General features: G+C 39.9%; 1 protein-coding gene across 1 annotated transcript in view; it reads right to left on the bottom strand.

The window, feature by feature from the left end:
* Window positions 1-19,014, bottom strand: part of RAMP3 (receptor activity modifying protein 3) — a 92,903-nt gene that overhangs the window by 36,740 nt on the left and 37,149 nt on the right. The gene's annotated exons all lie outside the window — the stretch shown is intronic.

Raw genomic sequence — 19,014 nt, 5'->3', positions numbered from 1 at the left:
CACAAGAAGGCAAGAGTCCAGTTTACAGACACCAGCCTCTGATGCCTATTGCTTGCCTCCGACAACTGTCTTGGCTAAAATCAGGTAAACAGAAAGAGTGGCCTTGTCCTACCTTGACTTCACTACCATGGAGGGAGGTCTCATACCCAATGTGATCTCCTCAAGGAGAACCTAATATAATTATCAATATTTTCACTGACGATCTTTCAGTGATGTTTGGTACAAGTGTCATATTTCAATTTCTTTTCTGTAATCACTTGTTCATAATGAAGGATTACAACAAATTTCAAGACTAGCTGAAAAGAGCATTTGAACAGTTCAAATGTCATATTAAAGACAGATGAGCTTTTGGTGAGTTGTGATGGAGAGCTCAGTGTTCAGTCTGGAGATTTTTCTTGTAGTCAGCAGCAGAGCTAGAGGTATCTGGGGACCCAACTCTACCCTTTTGCTCATACCGGGGGTGAGGAGGACGAGTAAATCTATTCTAATGATCTGAAGAAATCTCAGCAAGTAGAACCTCAGTGAACTTTCTTCCAGCTCCCTCCTGTTAATTCTTCCGTGAGAGGGATGATAACCCAAAAAGTTTGGTGAAGCCAAGAAAATGACTGTGTTGGCACCATCACATTGCAATGCCAGACCTGAAGTCTCCTGTGCTCTGATGAGAGCCACACTTACCTCAAAGAGGAAAAGGGTGTTCCAATCACATTTCCTTCTCCCCATTCCTTGGGGATGGCTTTCCCTGAGTGCAGGCTCTTGTGGACTGAGGCTACAGCATGACAATATTTGTGTTGTGATGTAAATAAACAACATTATTTTATCTCCATGTCTGCCAAATCTGAGCTCCTGGAAGTCCAACACCAGAATGGCTGGACCATGAGCGCTTGTATTTCTGCTCTGACTGTTCACATAGCCCATATAATAATCTCAAAGAAGTTTTGAAGAGAGGAATCTCCAGATTTCTCTGTGTTTGAATCTGAGAAGTGTGCAAATTAGAGAAAGAAGAAAAACTGTAGTAAGGTTTAGCTAGTTTATGCTGTGGCTAGGTCTACATCATGCTGCTGAACTGAGCAACAGACTCAGAGTTTTATACCAAACTGCTCTTCAGGTTTCATGAAGCTTCTGAAATGACAATGTTAGAACAATGACTGTACGATTATAAAATAAGAGGTTCAACAAGTGTGTTGCTGTCTTCTACATCAGTGGTTCTCAAAGCCGGTCCGCCGCTTGTTCAGGGAAAGCCCCTGGCAGGCCGGGCCAGTTTGTTTACCTGCCGCGTCTGCAGGTTCAGCCGATCACAGCTCCTACTGGCTGCAGTTCACTGCTCCAGGCCAATGGGGTCTGCGGGAAGTGGTGCAGGCCAAGGGATGTGCTGGCCGCCCTTCCCACAGCCCCATTGGCCTTGACCAGCGAACCATGGCCAGTGGGAGCCGCGATTGGCCAAACCTGCGGACGAGGAAGGTAAACAAATCGGCCCGGCCCACCAGGGGCTTTCCCTGAACAAGTGACGGACCGGCTTTGAGAACCACTGTTCTACATCTTGTCAAGTTACAGCAGTGGACTGGACTTAGGAATGCACTGGAACATAAGTTTACTGATTTGATAATGTTAGTAATAGGTTTTAGGACTTTTACATGCTTACACAATGCACCATATGGAAATATAAAATATGGATTCTCTTTCCATGACAGATATTTGTATGGAAGTTTACAATAAAATCCAACTTTTTTCAGATCTAGCTTCTGTGATAGAGAGGCGGCCACTGGTGCCAACTGGCAAAAGGTTCACTGTTCTTTACAAGCAACTCCTGTCTCAGACCTGACAAACTCACTATACCTGACACAACACTTTCATGTTTTTTATCCATAAAGAGCAGCATGTGACATCTCTACTGAAAGCTTATAACTTATCAATACTCATCATCATTGCAAGATGTATGTAGGAGTATGATTTAAGGAATAATGTAACACAATTGAAAATTATGCTTTATGGTCTTGGAGTAGAAGTTAGTCATCAGAGAATCATGTGTCTGTCTGATAGCACATTCAAGTGGGATGGAGTTGTTATCCCCTCCTTGGGTTAGCTGGTGATGTAAAGTCAAGGCTTAGTTGTCTACCCTTGCCCCAATCCAGAACAGTCAATGGATAACCATTAAAGTCGACTGCAAACAATCAAAACCACTTGGAGGTTAAACAGGAACGTTGTAACAGATAGGGGATTGCCCTGTCTGTGAATAAAGACAAAAATTGATTTGTTATATCAGAAGGTGGAGAAAGACACTCTGCATCCATTCACGAAGGTGACATCTTGCTGAGTGGGGGTGTTTTGTGAAAGATTGGATTCTGGTTCCTCGAAAACCAGCCACTCTGCAACAGACTGAAATTTAGTAGGAGGGAGGAGGCAGAGAAGGCAGGAAAGCTCTATTAGGTGGGAAAGGTAACTATTAATGTAGGCCCTACTTCATACTTTATTATTTTGTTTTATATGGGAACCATTTGTTTCCATCACTCTCTCTTGTTTCTAGTGGAATCTCTATTCTCTCTTAAATAAATGTTCTTCTGGTTTATTATAAGTACTTTGCATTATACAGCAGCAGTGATTTAAGGTAAAACCGGGTTGCACTGTTTCTTAGGGGCACAGGATCTGGGATTTCTGGGATTTGCCAATGTCAGGGGCTGGATATCACAGACAGATGTTCACAGGACCTCAGGAATTGGGGTGCACCTCTTGTTAACTGCAAGGCAAAGGTAAGGCTGGCCCAGCCGGAGGAAAGGGCTTGAGTAGCTGGTGGTGTTAGGGAGCTAACGCCCAGCCACAAGCAATACTCCCTCTCAATGAAAGGGGGGAGGGGGTAACCAGGTGACTCACAGTCCTGGGTACCCCAAGAACAATGACACCTTTTAAAATTTAAATAAAACCAAATAATCTATGGGATAATGGGTGGAGAATTATTTAGAGTAACAGAAAGGATAATTAACCAGAGCCCCATGTCATCTTCAGATGTTGCATCACAATTTGAAAACATCATATCAGCATAAAGCATCATGAATATATAGCATTGCTACACCCTCAAAAGGAACTCGGGAATCTAGCTACCTGCAGAATTCATTTGCAAGCTGTGGAACAGACCTGTCAAAATCAGTATTCTTGCATGGAAACCAGGGCAGTTTGCAATTCCAGTTTATGAAAAATTCTGCTGCCTACCCAGATTCCTATATCCACTTAGACTATTGAAACCATTTGTCCAATATTGCAGTCATGGTTCAATTGTATTACAGCACATTTTCCTTTTGCCTATGCAGACAGAAATAAATCATAACCATGTTTAGGAACCATATTTCAGCCTCTGTCTCTACCAGGATGAAAGCAATAACATGCTTTATTTTCTGTCTACATAGGCAAGAAGGAATCCTCACATGGGAGAAGTAAAGAAGTTAGTTTGACATTCAGAGACTGGGTTGAGTTTGTTGGGCCAGCAGTTAGAGGGGAAAAATATATTCTTACTTGTAAACTAAGCACATCTTATGTGGAAATAATTGAGACAAATAAAAATGGAACTCCACAATGTGATTTTCATATAGTCCCTTTTCAGAGTACAGCTACACTTTAAAAATGTCTCCACATTTATTTCGTAGTTAGAAGGGCCCGCTCCATACCGTGCTGGGGCCTTATGTATTCACAGATTGAACTTTGGATCATTTCAAGGCACAGAGTTAAAATCTGGTGAGATTTTATAAGATGTAGGGCTCCTTTCTTTTTAATTTTCAAATTACAGATCGCAAAGACTGTCTTGCAGAATGCCTTTTATGATAAAGAATTGGGTGTTGTCAGCAGCCAGCATGACTGCTCCAAGACTAAACTCACTTTTATAATAAAATAATTATGATCATGATGATGATTAATTATTATATTAATATTATTATTGACCTTGCCTAACTGATTTATAAACTGCTTCTCTTCACTTTGGAAAACAAATGCATGCCTTGCAAAAGGAAAGTAATGTTGTTTTGTTATTGTCTTCCATAGGAGCAAATCTGATACATAACCAGCAGCAGCTTATTTAGTAACATTCCAAAACTGGATTTGTAGGTTGTTAGAATAAAGCCAACATATTTTGGCTGTTAAATATGTAATTAAGGGAAAGTACTTGCTACACATGAAACTGTGTCACACCTTGGCCACAGAATGAATCCGGTGGTTACATCTGAAATTTGTACTCTATGTCACCCTTTCACAGATGTAGTAAAACCAACAGCTGGAAGTGTTCACAATCCAGCACCTAGGTGAGACTTCCTGAAGTAGTTAATGGAGGAGGTAAAAAGGCACAGCCAAAAGCCAGTGTCTTGAGCTGGAGAGCTCTCTGCCATGCTCACTCAGCCAACAAGGCCAATTAGCCAACAGCATTCACTAAAAGAACTGTGGATATATAATTTTCTGAAAGCAAAAATAAGAGTTTATCTTAGGTAGCATTGTAGTTATTGCATGCTTAGTTTTTCCTTTAATGTTATGTTATCTTTTTTCTTTACTTCATAGTCAACCATATTCCTCTGAAAATTAGTCATTTTTTAGTAAACTGAACCAATTATAAACTGGATGATAAATTCTTACTTAGTTTTGACACCAGCAAAACTCCAATTGACTTTAAAATTGAACAAGAACTTCAGGTTTTGTCCAAACGATTAGATCAAATCTGGCTTTAGCTAATGTGTATAGTTAAAGTTAAGCTAAAGTTAATAAAACTTTTATTTTGGATTCAGAACTCTTTCTTTATGTGGCACTTCATTGATGGTCCCTATTATCATTTTAATTACTATTTCCATATTTTGACATGTGTTCGCTGGTCAGGGTTGGAAAATTTGGGTCACTAATTGGTTTTATTTAGCCCTTTAACTTAGACAGTAAGCTCTTACGGGCAGATATATTCTCTAAGATGTGTTTGAACAGCAGCTACCACTATAAGGCTGCAATTTGACTACAATATTCTCACACTACTGTAATACAAATAATTCAACTATTTTTATTCTTTGGTGGCTGCTATTTTTTCCAACTCCTGATTCCTTTAAACTGCTGAATACAAGCTTAACTCATGCATGGCATTTACATTTAGTGGCCTTATTAACCTGTTTTCCTTCTCAACATTCTCAAAGGCACATTGGATAGCATTGGAGTTGCATTTTGTCCCACAGCATACCTGATACTTTCAGCAGCTTAAATCATCTTGTGTATTTAAATTCTGCAGCTACAGTTATAACACAGACTAAATAATTTAATCACATTTTCCCACTTCTATCTGACCATCACTGGCTTCTGACGTGACAACCCATTAACTTTGAAGTTCCAGTAATTGGCTGTAAGCATTTGTATAGTTTATTCAAAGACTGGGGCAATCCAATAGGATTCAGGGTTATGCAAACCTTTCAAATGCATTTTAGATTTACAGACTTACAGGGCTCCTTCTCTGTGTAAGGTCAATCACATTTTTTTCCAAAGGGAATTAAATAAAAATGGAACACATTTTTTTCTAGTGAAAGTGAATCGTCTGCTATGTATCAGTTATAGGGCTGCTGATTAATCACAGTTAACTCATGCGATTAACTCCAAAAAATTAATCATGAATAAAAAAATTAATTGTGATTAATCGCACTGTTAAATAATAGACTATCAATTGAAATTTATTAATTATTTCAGATGTTTTTCTACATTTTCAAATATATTGATTTCTATTACAACACAGAATACAAAGTATACGGTGCTCACTTTATATTAATATTTTTATTACAGATATTTTCACTGTAAAAATGACAAAAGAAATAGTATTTTTCAATTCACTTCAATCAAGTACTGTAGTGTAATCTCTTTATCATGAAAGTGTAATTTACAAATGTAGATTTTTTTTGTTACGTAACTATACTCAGAAACAAAACAATGTAAATCTTTAGAGCCTACAAGTCTACTCAGTCCTACTTCTTGTTCAGCCAATCGCTAAGACAAACAAGTTTGTTTACATTTACGGGAGATACTGCTGCCTGCTTCTTATTTACAATGTCACCTGAAAGTGAGAACAGGCACATGCATGGTACTTTTGTAGCTGGCATTGCAAGGTATTTATGTGCCAGATATGCTAAACATTCGTATACCCCTTTATGCTTCAGCCACCATTCCAGAGGACATGCTAATTATGCTCGTTAAAAAAAAATGTGTTAATTAACTTTGTGACTGAACTCCTTAGGGGAGAATTGTATGTCTCCTGTTCTGTTTTACCCACACACTGCCACATATTTCATGTTACAGCAGTCTCGGTTGATGACCCAGCACATGTTCATTTTAAGAACACTTTCACAGCAAATTTGACAAAACACAAAGAAGATACCAATGTGAGATTCCTAAAAATAGCTACAGCACTTGACCCATGGTTTAAGAATCTGAAGTGCCTTCCAAAATCTAAGAGGGAGGAGGTGTGGAGCATGCTTTCAGAAGTCTTAAAAAAGCAACACTCAGATACAGGCCTTGGCTACACTTGCAAATTTGCAGCGCTGCAAAGCGCCAGTGTGGTCAAAGCCCCAGCGCTGGGACCGCGGCTCCCAGCGCTGTATGTTATTCCCCACAGGGAGGTGGAGTATGGACAGCGCTGGGAGAGCTCTCTCCCAGCGCTGGCGCTTTGACTACACTTAGCGCTTCAAAGCGCGGCCGTGGCAGCGCTGCCGCGGCAGCGCTTTGAAGTGCAAGTGTAGCCAAAGCCACAGAAACTACAGAACCCAAACCACTAAAAAAGAAAATCAACCTTCTGCTGGTGGCATCTTATTCAGACGATGAACATGAGTCGGTCTGCTCCACTTTGGATCATTATCAAGCAGAACCCGTCATCAGCATGGATACATGTCCTTTGGAATGGTGGTTGAAACATGAAGGGACATATGAATCTTTAGCGCATCTAGCACGTAAATATCTTGCGATGCCGGCTACAACAGTGCCATGCAAATGCCTGTTCTCACTTTCAGGTGACATTGTAAACAAGAAGCGGACAGCATTATCTCCTGCAAATGTAAACAAACTTGTTTGTCTAAGCGAATGGCTGAAGTAGGACTGGGTGGACTTGTAGGCTCTAAAGTTTTACATTGTTTTATTTCTGAATGCAGGTTTTTTTGGTACATAATTCTACATTTGTACGTTCAACTTTCATGATAAAGAGATTGCACTACAGAACTTGTATTAGGTGAATTGAAAAATACTATTTCTTTTGTTTTTTACTGTGAAAATATTTGTAATCAAAAATAAATATAAAGTGAGAACTGTACACTTTGTATTCTGTGCTGTAACTGAAATCAATATATTTGGAAATGTAGAAAACATCCAAAAATATTTTAATAAATGGTATTCTATTATTAACAGCATGATTAATCGCACAATTAATTTTATTAATCACTTGACAGGCCTAATCAGTGACAGAAGAACCACCCCTCCCCCACCAGAAACTAAGCAGACAAAGTGGGTTATGCCATATACAGTATATATTTAATTCAATCTTTTTCCTCTCTGCTCCTTTTTTTCCCCCACAGAAACTATCTATATTTGTATTTCACTATAGCTGCCCTCTGCTCAATTTCCCCCACATAGTTTTCCCCCTTTCCCCAAGCTGTTTAAATAACACTGATCCCATATGTCCCAGGGAGATTATTCTGTTCGGTTTCCCATAGGCTTCTTGAAACGGCATTTGTCTGGACCACACTGTTTGGAGCTTTAACTTTCCCCTGCTGGATCCTCTGCTTTGTGACATTTTCTAGACCAGTGCAGGATAAGGGCAGATTTTTGTCCAGTTTTCAAATTTAATTTACTTATATTTACTTTTATTTAGCCTAACTTGTTTCTCTGTGTGTAACTTATTTTGATGTAAAGTGCTCTGGGGCATTTAAAATGAGACTACATAGAAAATAAGGTGATTGACTGGAGTAAGCACAAAACCTTGGACCAAATCTTAGTGAAAAATAACCCCATTAGCTTTACAATTAACTAAGAGGTGAATCAGTCTTACACATACACTTGTGAGGTGACTGTCTTCATAACAGTACCAGGCTAAAGGCACTATCCTGTCCATTCTGCTGGTAGCGAGGGCCCTAAATGCAGTTTAATTCTGCAGAGAGATGAGGATTCTGCATCATCTGTCACAGTGAAGAGCCGGAGGCATGACAGTGTAGAAGTGAGTGCATGGGCTGATGATACTACAGTCTCTGTTACAATTCACTCCTTATCTCCCCAGCTTAAACTGCTCAATGAGATGTTTTGTATGAGGTGAACATCCATCTTCTAGGACCAGGACAGAGACCACCAAGTGATTTTATACTGAATACTCAACTGCTTTCATTGAAAAAAAAAGAGGTGCAAAAGGCTACTTAAAGAATTTATTATTTTTTTTTGAGAGAGAGCTAAGAGCACTTCTTTGATGAAGTGAGAGCTAGCTCAAGAGCTAGCTCTCAAAATAAATTTGTGTTGTCTTTCTTGTCTCAAGTACTCTTTTTTTTTTTGGATATGAACTAACACGGCTGCTACTCTGAAACCTGCTTTCATTGATTCACTTCTAAATACGGCTGGATTTGAATGGGTAACTCAGATTCTGCATTCCGTTGTCAATACCCTGAGCCATTCAGTTCCCAAAAGGGTATTTTAAAAATAAAGTGCCAGATTCATTAGCCGCTTACATCACTTTATCCCAGTGTAAGTGCTGAGGGAGCTGTGAGTTGGCAGAAATTTTCATGGGACATGAGATTGCAGTAGCCCAATACACTGCAGTCTTAATGAAGCCAGAGGCCACAACATCAGTTGGATCTGGCAGAAAAGGAGGAATGACATGGGTGGACAGGGAACGTAGTAATTAAGTGTCTCCCTCAGCAGCTCCAAGTGGCAGAATTCTTATACAAACCAAGTGTGAAGTAAAGCTGCCCCAACCTGACAGATTCTCCAGAGGAGGGGGTAGCAGTAACATAACCTACCCGTGGTCAGGGAGAAAAACTCTCTGGGGCATAGGGAGCTTAGTAAGCTGTAATTTATAACTTTCTGTGGCCAGCTGTTCTGGATCCGACACTAGATTTGTAAGACATTATTTGGAACCGATTCCATACGATGAATTTTGATAACACCAAAGAAAAATGTTTTCTAAAATGGAGAAACCATTTCTTTTCAATATACATACTCCTTCACCAGATTGCTGGTATAATACACACACTCATTAATTGGCGTGTATAATTGGAGGGCCCAGGAGTGATGGGGACCACACGCCACCACCCTGCTTGGGTTGGGGTGGGGGAGCTCCTGTTGGTCCCTCCTTCCTCCTCAGGGGCAGGGAGGGGAAAGTGACTTGGCTCTAACTGTTTATACTCTGAGTCAGTCCTCTCTCCCCTCCTACCCCTACCTGCTCCTGCTACTATTAAATGACTGGGATTAAGGCAGACCAGTTGATTGGCTCCCACCTGCAGAGTGAGGAAGGAGAGGTGGTTTCTGCCCTCTTCAATTTGGCTTTTGTTTCAGCTCCACCCTATCCCACCTGTATACTGGATCTCTTGAGACGCCAAGTGCTAGGCTGATCACCACATTTTAGCTGGGGTCTGGATGGGTTTTGTATGTGACAAATTGACAAACGACTGTCCCTTTCCATCCAGCACCAGAGGTCTGGTCTAGGGATTTACACTACATTTATCACAATTTTGGTGAGTTCCAGTGCAGCTGGTGGCCTAAGAAAGGGTTTGATATGTGAGGTCCAAGCAACCCAATGGGCTGCTTGGGCACAGGGCCTGCCCGGTGACGGGGGTATACCTCCATGTCTCGCTTAGTGTGGGGCTCATCTCATTTCTCTGGTGTCATGAGGACAATAGGTTGGGACTCTAGCTTCTTGCAGGGTCCCCAAGCAAGCCTACAGGTGTAGAGGGTACATTGTTTCATACCCATCAAACTACCACCCAGGGCCAGTGGCACCGAGTTAAATTCTGCCCTGAAATGGCCCTGGCAGGTAGTTTGGGGATAACTGGCTAATAATTCAATAAAGTTGCAGCCTCTGCATTTCACCATACTCTGGCATGGGTGTCTCATTGCTTCCCTGTCTGCAACAAATATAATTTTACCCTCAATCTTCAGATCTATTGCTATTGCCTGGCTGACATAACCCAAAATGATATTTCCTTTGGGTAACTGGTATGTGCTCTTATGCTTGCAAGATGACTTTTGCAATAGCAGCCCAGGCTAGAAACAACTGAGAGAGAATTATACCTTGCACTGAAATATATAATACATGATTAAATCAAGAGACAAAAGATAACAACCAAATCCTACATTTCTATATTTCAGTCCAATAGCAATAAAAAGTTATCAGGGCTAGTATCTTCCCTGAAGAACTGGTTATTGGACTGAAACGTTGGGAATTACGCCTCAGTGCTGTTTTCTGTCTCTTGAATTATTATTATCAATTACTGCATTTTGTGACTGCTGCCAGAAAGCAAGCTCCCATTCTATCTGATTCAATGAGAACCTAGCCTGGGACTGCATTCTTCAAATGGCAAACCCCAACCACACAAGCACATGTGGGAATTCAATTATATAATTTTATTGGCATGATAAGACATATAAAAATGTCACCCAAGCGTATTAAGAGAAAAAGAGAGAGAAGCTGCTGACTGGACATCTGACATATTCATATGATCTGTGATCAGTAGGTGTGGAAATACTTAATAGGCAGAGGAGAATAGAAAAACAATTTACATACTTCTAAACCCAGAGGTGTTTTTGTGGTCAGTGAACAATAAAGGTATTTCCCACCATAGCTTCTCTATGAACGGCAGCGAGCACCACAATGGTTTTGGTCCTATAGATACCTTTGATAAGTGATTCTTCAAGCAATTATGTCAATACAGCACTAGAAGAGCTAGTTAGCTCATGCTGTGATGTATGACCATTTTGGAAGATTTTCTTCTGAAGTGTCGTCACTGCATGGGGTTATTGGATGCATCCCTGAGAAAGGTACTATAAACTATATTAAGATTACCTGTAAAAAATACTAATAGCAGGCTTTTCCATTTTAGGCTCACAAATTCTGAAGTGGTGATATCTGACCAATGACAGATGTCACTAAAATATCTTCCATGTCTACAGGGGCTATATCATTCTTAAAAATTCCACCTTAGCATGCGTACTTCTGGGAATGACAGCAGTAGAAAATATGACAACCACCTGTGCTCAGGTAAAACAGACTTGGAAAATACCCAGCTTATTCATAAACTTTCAAACATATTTGTGCTTAGAGATATCCAGTCCAGGATGAACCAGTAGCTAAGGCTGACAGTAATAAAGCAAGATTTGATTATATCAGCTACTAAATATAGATTTCTAATTTAGTAAAACCTTTTATAAATTGGACAATTTTCTCAAAATGACTCTTTGGGCCACTAAAATAGTTACTGCAATCCATTTATTCACATGTGTGTTCTCAATCTAGCTTTAAACAAATATTCTGGTGTTCAGTAATAACTGTTTATTATCTTGTTCTGGAAGAATCACAAGAATAAGGCATTTGATACACTGACCCAATTCAGTTCTCATCTTACATGACATTGTTCCTTTTGGAGCCATCCATCTTAGGGCCTAGCTGGAATTCATATTTTTATCAACACTTGTTCTGAAGTGAAGGTATTAAAAAGTGGGCCTTCAATGAAATGATCACATTTATTAGAGTCAAACTGACTGCCTAATTTATATAAAGTTTGATATAATTGCTTAAATTGATTTTTCTCATATTTCTTTTTTGTTGACTTGAGAAGTGCAAACACATGGCTGGATAAGCATTCATTATATTTATATTTGGCATTGTTTACAGAACATAGGTTTTCATTATTTGGTTCAGTCTTAGGCTTTCTCTGCAATTCATCTACTTCATTGTCCAAAGAGTCTATTAACTTGAGAGGTACTTTATGCATTCACCTCTTACAGTACAGTAGGGCTTTTTCCCAAAGGAAGGTAAGGTATCTGAGGTTTCTTGTGTGAAAATGTGTGAAAATAGTGGAATGAACCATGAACCAAAACTTCTTTTTATCTTTTTTTTGCAGTTAACATTTTAATTTTTTGTTTTATATTATACCAGCATCGATGCTAAGTACAATTGGAGCATGATCTGAAATTAATGTATTATCAATAGCTGCTTCTAGGCATGCTGGAATCAGTTCTGAAGACAGAAGAAAAAAGTGAATTCTGGATTAAGATGAATGTACTGCACATTCATTAATATTGGATGTTGATGGCTTTGGCTGGGTTGAGCTGTCTTGGACACCTCCCACCCTTACAATTTTGTTAGTTTTATTGTCTTAGAATGTGAAATGTGTTTGAAAAATCTTTGAAAAATTCAGTATTACCTCCACTTGGATTGTAAATGCTTCCTCAGATTAACTTTTTTGAGTTGAAACTATCTTTAAGAAGAACATAGCTTCCTTCAGGATCAGACCAAAACTGTAACGTGTTAAAGTTATATGGTTATGGAAAGATGAATGGGAATCTTAGATTCAATGAATGATGAATGACACCCACCACACCACCACCCACTCTCTCTTCTTCTATCTCTGCTCTGCTAGATCAGTTTCCTCTGCAATAAAGCTACTTTTTTTTTTTTTTTTTTCTTATATCTCAGGATTTTTTTTGGATTGGAAAGGTTGATTGATCTCATCCATATTCAGGAGCATCTCAAGAAAAAAAAATTTAAAGTTTTAAAGTTTATATATATATATATAACCTTATTCTAATATTTTATATTTTTCCCTGTTAAAACCACAACTCCACATCTCTAGAATATGGTCTATATTTATATTTATTAGGTACTGGTTAATTTTGAATGAAAAAAATTAACAGACTTATAACAAGCCTTATGTAAACAGACTCATGTACCGAGGCTAGCATCGATTTCTGGAGTGTTGCATTGTGGGTAGCTATCCCATTAATTCTGGTAAATGTCACCAGTCAATCCTCCCTCCATAAAATGCAATGATGGTTACCCAGTCTATTGTACCATCTGCTGCTGTCATGGGTGCTCCTGGCTGGCCTTTATTTTTTGTCTAAAAGTAGAGTCAGTCCTGCCTAGAATATGGGGCAAGTCTACTAGAGAACCAGATTTGTGATGAAGTAATAAAGAATGCATGAATAAGAAACACTGACTTTATTGAGATAAAGCTATGATATTCAGGGCAGACTGAATCTCCAGGAGACAGACCCTTCAGGCATTGGGAGCTCAGTCAAGAATGCAAATGCTTTGTCCCTGCTGGCCCTCTGTCTATCATAGCCTTGGAGATTTTTCAAATGCTTTGGCATTTGCTGATAGACAGATTTTGTCTCCCATACAGCGATCAGATCCAGTATCTCCGTTGGGGCTTTTTCTGTCTACCTGGGCTAGTGCATCGAGTTCAGATTGCTGTTTCAGAGCAGTCACAATGGTGCACTGTGGAAACATTGAAATCTATAGGAGTTAAGAACTTAACCACCTTAGATACTTTTGGGGAATCCTACTATGTGCCTACAACTAAAAAAAATCCTTTTGAAAATCTGCTCCTGAATCCTTGTGCTTCTATAAAAGTTAAATGAAACTGATTTTTGAAACATGAATAGTATATTCAAATATGTTCTCAACTAGACTCTATTCCATGTGAGAATTGAAAAGCTTGTATTCCAATTTTCAGGATTAGGGACCTTTGGAAAACAGGTGTGAAGCACATTGTATATTTAAAACCAGTTGGCAATAATGTTTTTTTATTTTCTTTCCAAGACTTAAAGTCAGATTGGAGGTTAAAAGTAAAGCTTACTGTAAGTGAAGCTGCCAAATTAGAGTCTAACAGAAGACTTTGGGTCTAAATTAAGACAAAGCAAATTAAAGCCACCCTAATCTGCTTAGTGACATTTTGGACAAGCAGTAAATGTAATAACTGCTTTGTCACCTTGTCACAACACTGTGCATAACTATTTACCATGAAGTCACAAAATTACTTCACAAGCCAACCGAGGTGGGCCAAAATCAGAACACCAAATACAAACACCCTCAAACTTTTGATAGGGATCCAAATTTTGCAAGCTCAGGGCCATTCTTACAAGCAAAGGTTTGTTGTTACGGAATGTGCAATGCAGCAATTGCTCTACCCCTTTCAACGTGCCTACACGCACAAAAAAGTCTCCTCTGACATTGGATTTACATTAGTTTCATTCCACTGATTGCTGTGCCATGACTCATTTTTACCATTACAGAGGAGATCTGAAATCAGGCCTCACTAGATATTGCAGGCTTACCAGCAAAATATTTGATCTACAAGAGACCATCACCAAAAATGCCATTTCTTCACAAGTTTATCCTATGTATCTTCACTCCAAATAAAAAATTGAGTATCATAACTTTCTCATCATCCAAGATTTTTCTGTCAGATGAGCTAGAGAGAGGACAACATTTAATTTATAGTTCATGGTGTTTTTTTCATACCCTATGAAGTGAGGTCAAAGCATCGTATCATTCCTCCGGCTACCAGTTAAATTGCTAAAGCTGAAACGGAATTTGCTATTTCCTCCATGCAATGAAACTTTAAGGAGAGCATGCAGTCTTGACAAGCAATTGCCAATAAATATTTTATCCATCCAATGTATTTTTAAAGAGAGTTTTTTCCCTTTGTCTTTCTGTTGCTCATATTTGAAATTCTTTCTTAGAGAGTTTTTTTTATTTTACAGTGTAATTCTTCCCTGCATATGGTATCATTTTACATTGGAAAAGATTGATACTTTTCTTGCACTGTGTTGTATATTCAATTAAAATGAATACAGCTGTTCAGCAAGGGTGGTTTGTCAGACAAAATTAATCTTTGTACACAAACATAATTGATCTGATATTGGAAAGATATATGATGTGATAGGAGGAGAGGTTTTCTATGGCAATTAAGCACCCAGTGCCTACTGAAAGTCAGTGAGAATTGGAAGCCTGAGTCTCCTTGGTGCCTTCTAAAATCTCTCCCATGAATATTTTAACAGCTCTAGCAAAGTCAGCAGAGGAAACCTGTTGATCCTGCATAAACAGTGCCAGATTCTGATCCCTTTACTCGTGTTGAGTAGCACTTAGTTCTGCAAGTAGTCCCATAAATTTCAGATATTACTCAACATGAGGTTATCAGAATCAGATTCAAAGTAGTTTATTTCCCCCAGAAGATCATAACATAGTTATAATGCAGATCATACCCTTGCGCAGGGGAGGGCAGAATGACATGAAAGATGAAGAAATGGCCTGTCTGATGAGTTAAAATGTTAAATTATTGCTCCACACCTTATTTTAAATTCCTTTTTACAAACATATGTCAGGATCTTGTTTCCAACACTATGTTTTTTTTCCACACATACATTTCTCCCATGGGGGTGTCAATGAGATTGCTGCCCAGGTGGGGAGAGGAAAATATTAGAAAAGGAAATAGATCCATCAAGTGCATGAATTTGCCCTTAATGTGTTGCTTTTTGTAGCATGCCAGTATACTCTTATGATAAAATTGGTACTACTGCAAAGTGCTAAACATCTCTGCAATATCTCCGTTCAGAAGAGACCTTAATTAGAAACTGTGCAATTAAGATATAAACCAAAACAGATACTTCCTTGCAAAAGTGCATTATCTGTATTAGTGGCAATGCTTAAGCTCCAGAACTTGAAGTTTTATGCTCAAAGTTGTAAAACACACTAATCCATAATGATGATACCCATACTGTGATCCCAGCAAACTAAGCTAACTTCCCATTATAGTGATGGGAACAAGAAGAGACCAAGATCTCCAATGTGTCAGACTGCCCAATATCATATCTTTTCAATACTTGTCCAAGGACATACCCAAGGTTACACCATAAAAATACATTCTCCCAAGTTTTCCTTGGAAGGAGACAAGAATTCCTCTGTGTATTTAAGACACTTTTCTTCCTGCCTGTTTAATGGGGGAAGGACAACTAAATTCAAATCATAGTTACTTCTATTGCCTTACAAGCAACTCATTGCCCTCTGTCTCTCCACTGAGAAGACTTGCTCTTTCACAGCTTCCACAGGTTTGACTTCCTCAGGCAAAGGAGCACTTGAACAGTTTCACATCCTCAACATTTTTTCAGAATAAATGCCAACTCAGTGGAATGCTTATTCCTTTATTTTTCTCTTCCTTTTTCCAATTTTTAAATCTTTCAGATGAGCAGAAAATATAGTGCAGCCATCCAACTGTGTAGTTGTCACAGAATGAGAACTTATTTTTAGCCTGGATGCACAGCATGCACTATTAGACTCAGCGTAAAACATTGAGAGTTGGAAGGGGGTGGAGAGAGTGTAGGGAAGTCAAACAACAAGTCATCAGAACTCATCAGCCTCTCAGCTCCTCCATGCAGGCATGTCTACTGCCTAGTCCTAGAGAAGAAAGCTATACGGAGCCGTCATTTTCAAGTGTCAACATAGTGTAGGGATAATTAGACAACCATTTGGCAATGCTGGTCACACTGCTAACATGTATCAAACGCAGCCTTCCAAATGCAACACATATGGGCCTCTGGGGTTGGAGAAACAAGTTTCTTCATTAAGTGAGAAACCCAGCCCTCACCTCCATACTACCATGGTCCCACAATAGGAAAACCAGTGAGAGATTCTGCTGCACTGAGGAGAAGGAGGAGGTGGCTCTGGACTAAGTGAATGGTACAGCAGGAGTGCATCCCCCTTACATAGCACATAGCCCATCTTATAGTGACACCCTACCTCGCCTTAGGAGAATGTGTGGGTAGGACATATATAGAGGGGAGGAGTGGCGCCAGAATATCTGCTGCTTTGTTGATCCCTCTTGCTGCTGAAAAGGGATCACATAGGGCTGTGTAGGCTCCTCCAGGTACTAGATGGGAGTAGGCTCCATGGGGCCATTTTGCAGTCATTCCTCGACAACCTGGAGCAAGTCAATTCCTCCTCCTGCTCCACCCTCCTCCCACACATGTCCCCAGTGCCCAGTCCAGCTATATGGATTTGGTCTTAGGACAGGAGAGCAACTACATTAGAAAAAACTGGGTGGAGCCAGGAGTGGAATGCATTAATTCTACACACTTCTGGGACATAAGCAAGAGGATAAAAAGTTGAGTGGGAGAGGCATGTTCCCTCTTACCCCTTCCTCCCGCCATTGATTTCACCCAGGCCCTAAAAGTTGAAGGAAAGTATGTATTTTAAAAAGTGACCTTTAGAATGACCCTGTACGCACAAAGGCAAGGACTAACAGAAGATGGTATCTAGGTGGTTAATATGCTGCCAGATCACGTAACATTTTAACTCACTTTGAGGTTTCAGTGGGGGTCAGGATACAAATGCCCAGGAAGCCCCAAAGTGTCACTTGGCAAGCTGCTGCAGTAGGACACAGAAGAGAAGCTGCATTTTATCAGATAGCTTATCTACTAGTGACCAGAGAGGCAGGGGAAAGAACTATGCTGCTCTCTCCAGGCCCCACAGATGACTTGTCATGTGGGCGGGGAGTGGATCAGTGACCATTTGAGAAGAGAACATGCTACCATTAGTGGCCGGAAAATCAGAGTAAGGCGAGATTGAAACTGATCTCAGACCTGGGGAAAATGTTCCATTCCTGTTTAGTTCTTACTTTGCTGGAACTAGTTCACCTGAACCTCATTTTCAGAGGTGCTGAACCCTGACAGTTCCCATCCATTTCAATTGGCCTTGAGGATAGCCAGCACTTCTGAAAACCATGTTCAACATTACACGAACACACCTACTCCCAAGGGACATCACAGTGATGGGTCACATTGGGTGGAGACACCAGGCATAGGAAAATGAACCCAGGACCCAACAGGGGAGAAGCCACGCCTAGCAGCAGGCACCAAGAAGGCGGCTTGGGGCAGGGGCTATACAAACAAATGACAGCATGAAATCTTGCTGTCAATAAGGAGAATGGAGTAGTTGTACTTGAAAATACACCTTGCATAAGTAACTTAATGAGAAAACTATGGATTTAGAGAACATTTGCCTTAAATGTGTTGAACTCTGGATTCCCTATAGATACAATAAGACAGTTGACATATGTTAAATCAACATCAGCAATGAGGAGACTATTGATTAACCTCTATTAATATGTTTTAGAGTAGGTGCTCTCCGAGTCAGAGACTGTGCCTCATTTTACCTTTGTGTGGCTATAAGTCATCTTTGCGCGCACACACCCCTCACCCACGTAGCTGGTGCAGGCTACATTTCCACACACACACACACCACGAGCAGGGAGAAACTATAAGGTAGATTGTAAATCTGTGTCACAATCAGATTCCTGGACTGCTCCTGGGGCAGGGTAGCCACAATTTAGCTCTATGCAATAGAGAATCAAGAACATGGGGTTTCCGTGTTAGAAACTGTATCTAGAACATAAGTAATTTATAAATATTAAAGATGTGGTACATCTGCTTTCAGCAGGTACCAGATAATGTATCCACTAAGTGCTGAATATAAATCTCAGATAACCATAGGGAGTGGTGTGAGGTGGACTGCAGCAGATGAGAATGGTAATGGAGATGCCAGTTTATGTAGCCATTTTTCATACTACTTTGTTGCTGGAATAAAGAGCCAAATCCAGTACTTTTTACTCAGGCAGAACTCCAATTAACTTCAAAGTGTCATTAATATTTTCTTTTTATTTCAGTAAAAGTTTTCCCTCCATACTCCCATCAAATTTTGCAGGATTTGGCCCCAGATTTGTGAGAGTTTGAATCCAACACAATAAACAAACTGATGTCCAAATTGATTCTAGTGGAGAATCACCACATCTTTGGTATTTATAGAGCTGTTCCTGACACTTGATGCAATTGACTTTTAAAAAGGTTGACACCCTTAAATGATAAATCGGGGGTCAGCAACCTCTGGCACGCAGCTCGCCAGGGTAACCACCCTGGTGGGCCGGGCCAGTTTGTTTACCTGTCACTTGGGCAAGTTCGGACAACCGCAGCACCCACTGGCTGCTGTTTGCCGTCCCAGGC

This window comes from Mauremys reevesii, linkage group 2 (genome assembly GCF_016161935.1).
Source record: "Mauremys reevesii isolate NIE-2019 linkage group 2, ASM1616193v1, whole genome shotgun sequence".
Lineage (NCBI taxonomy): Eukaryota > Metazoa > Chordata > Testudines > Geoemydidae > Mauremys > Mauremys reevesii.
This window is presented reverse-complemented; position numbering and strand designations above follow the sequence as displayed.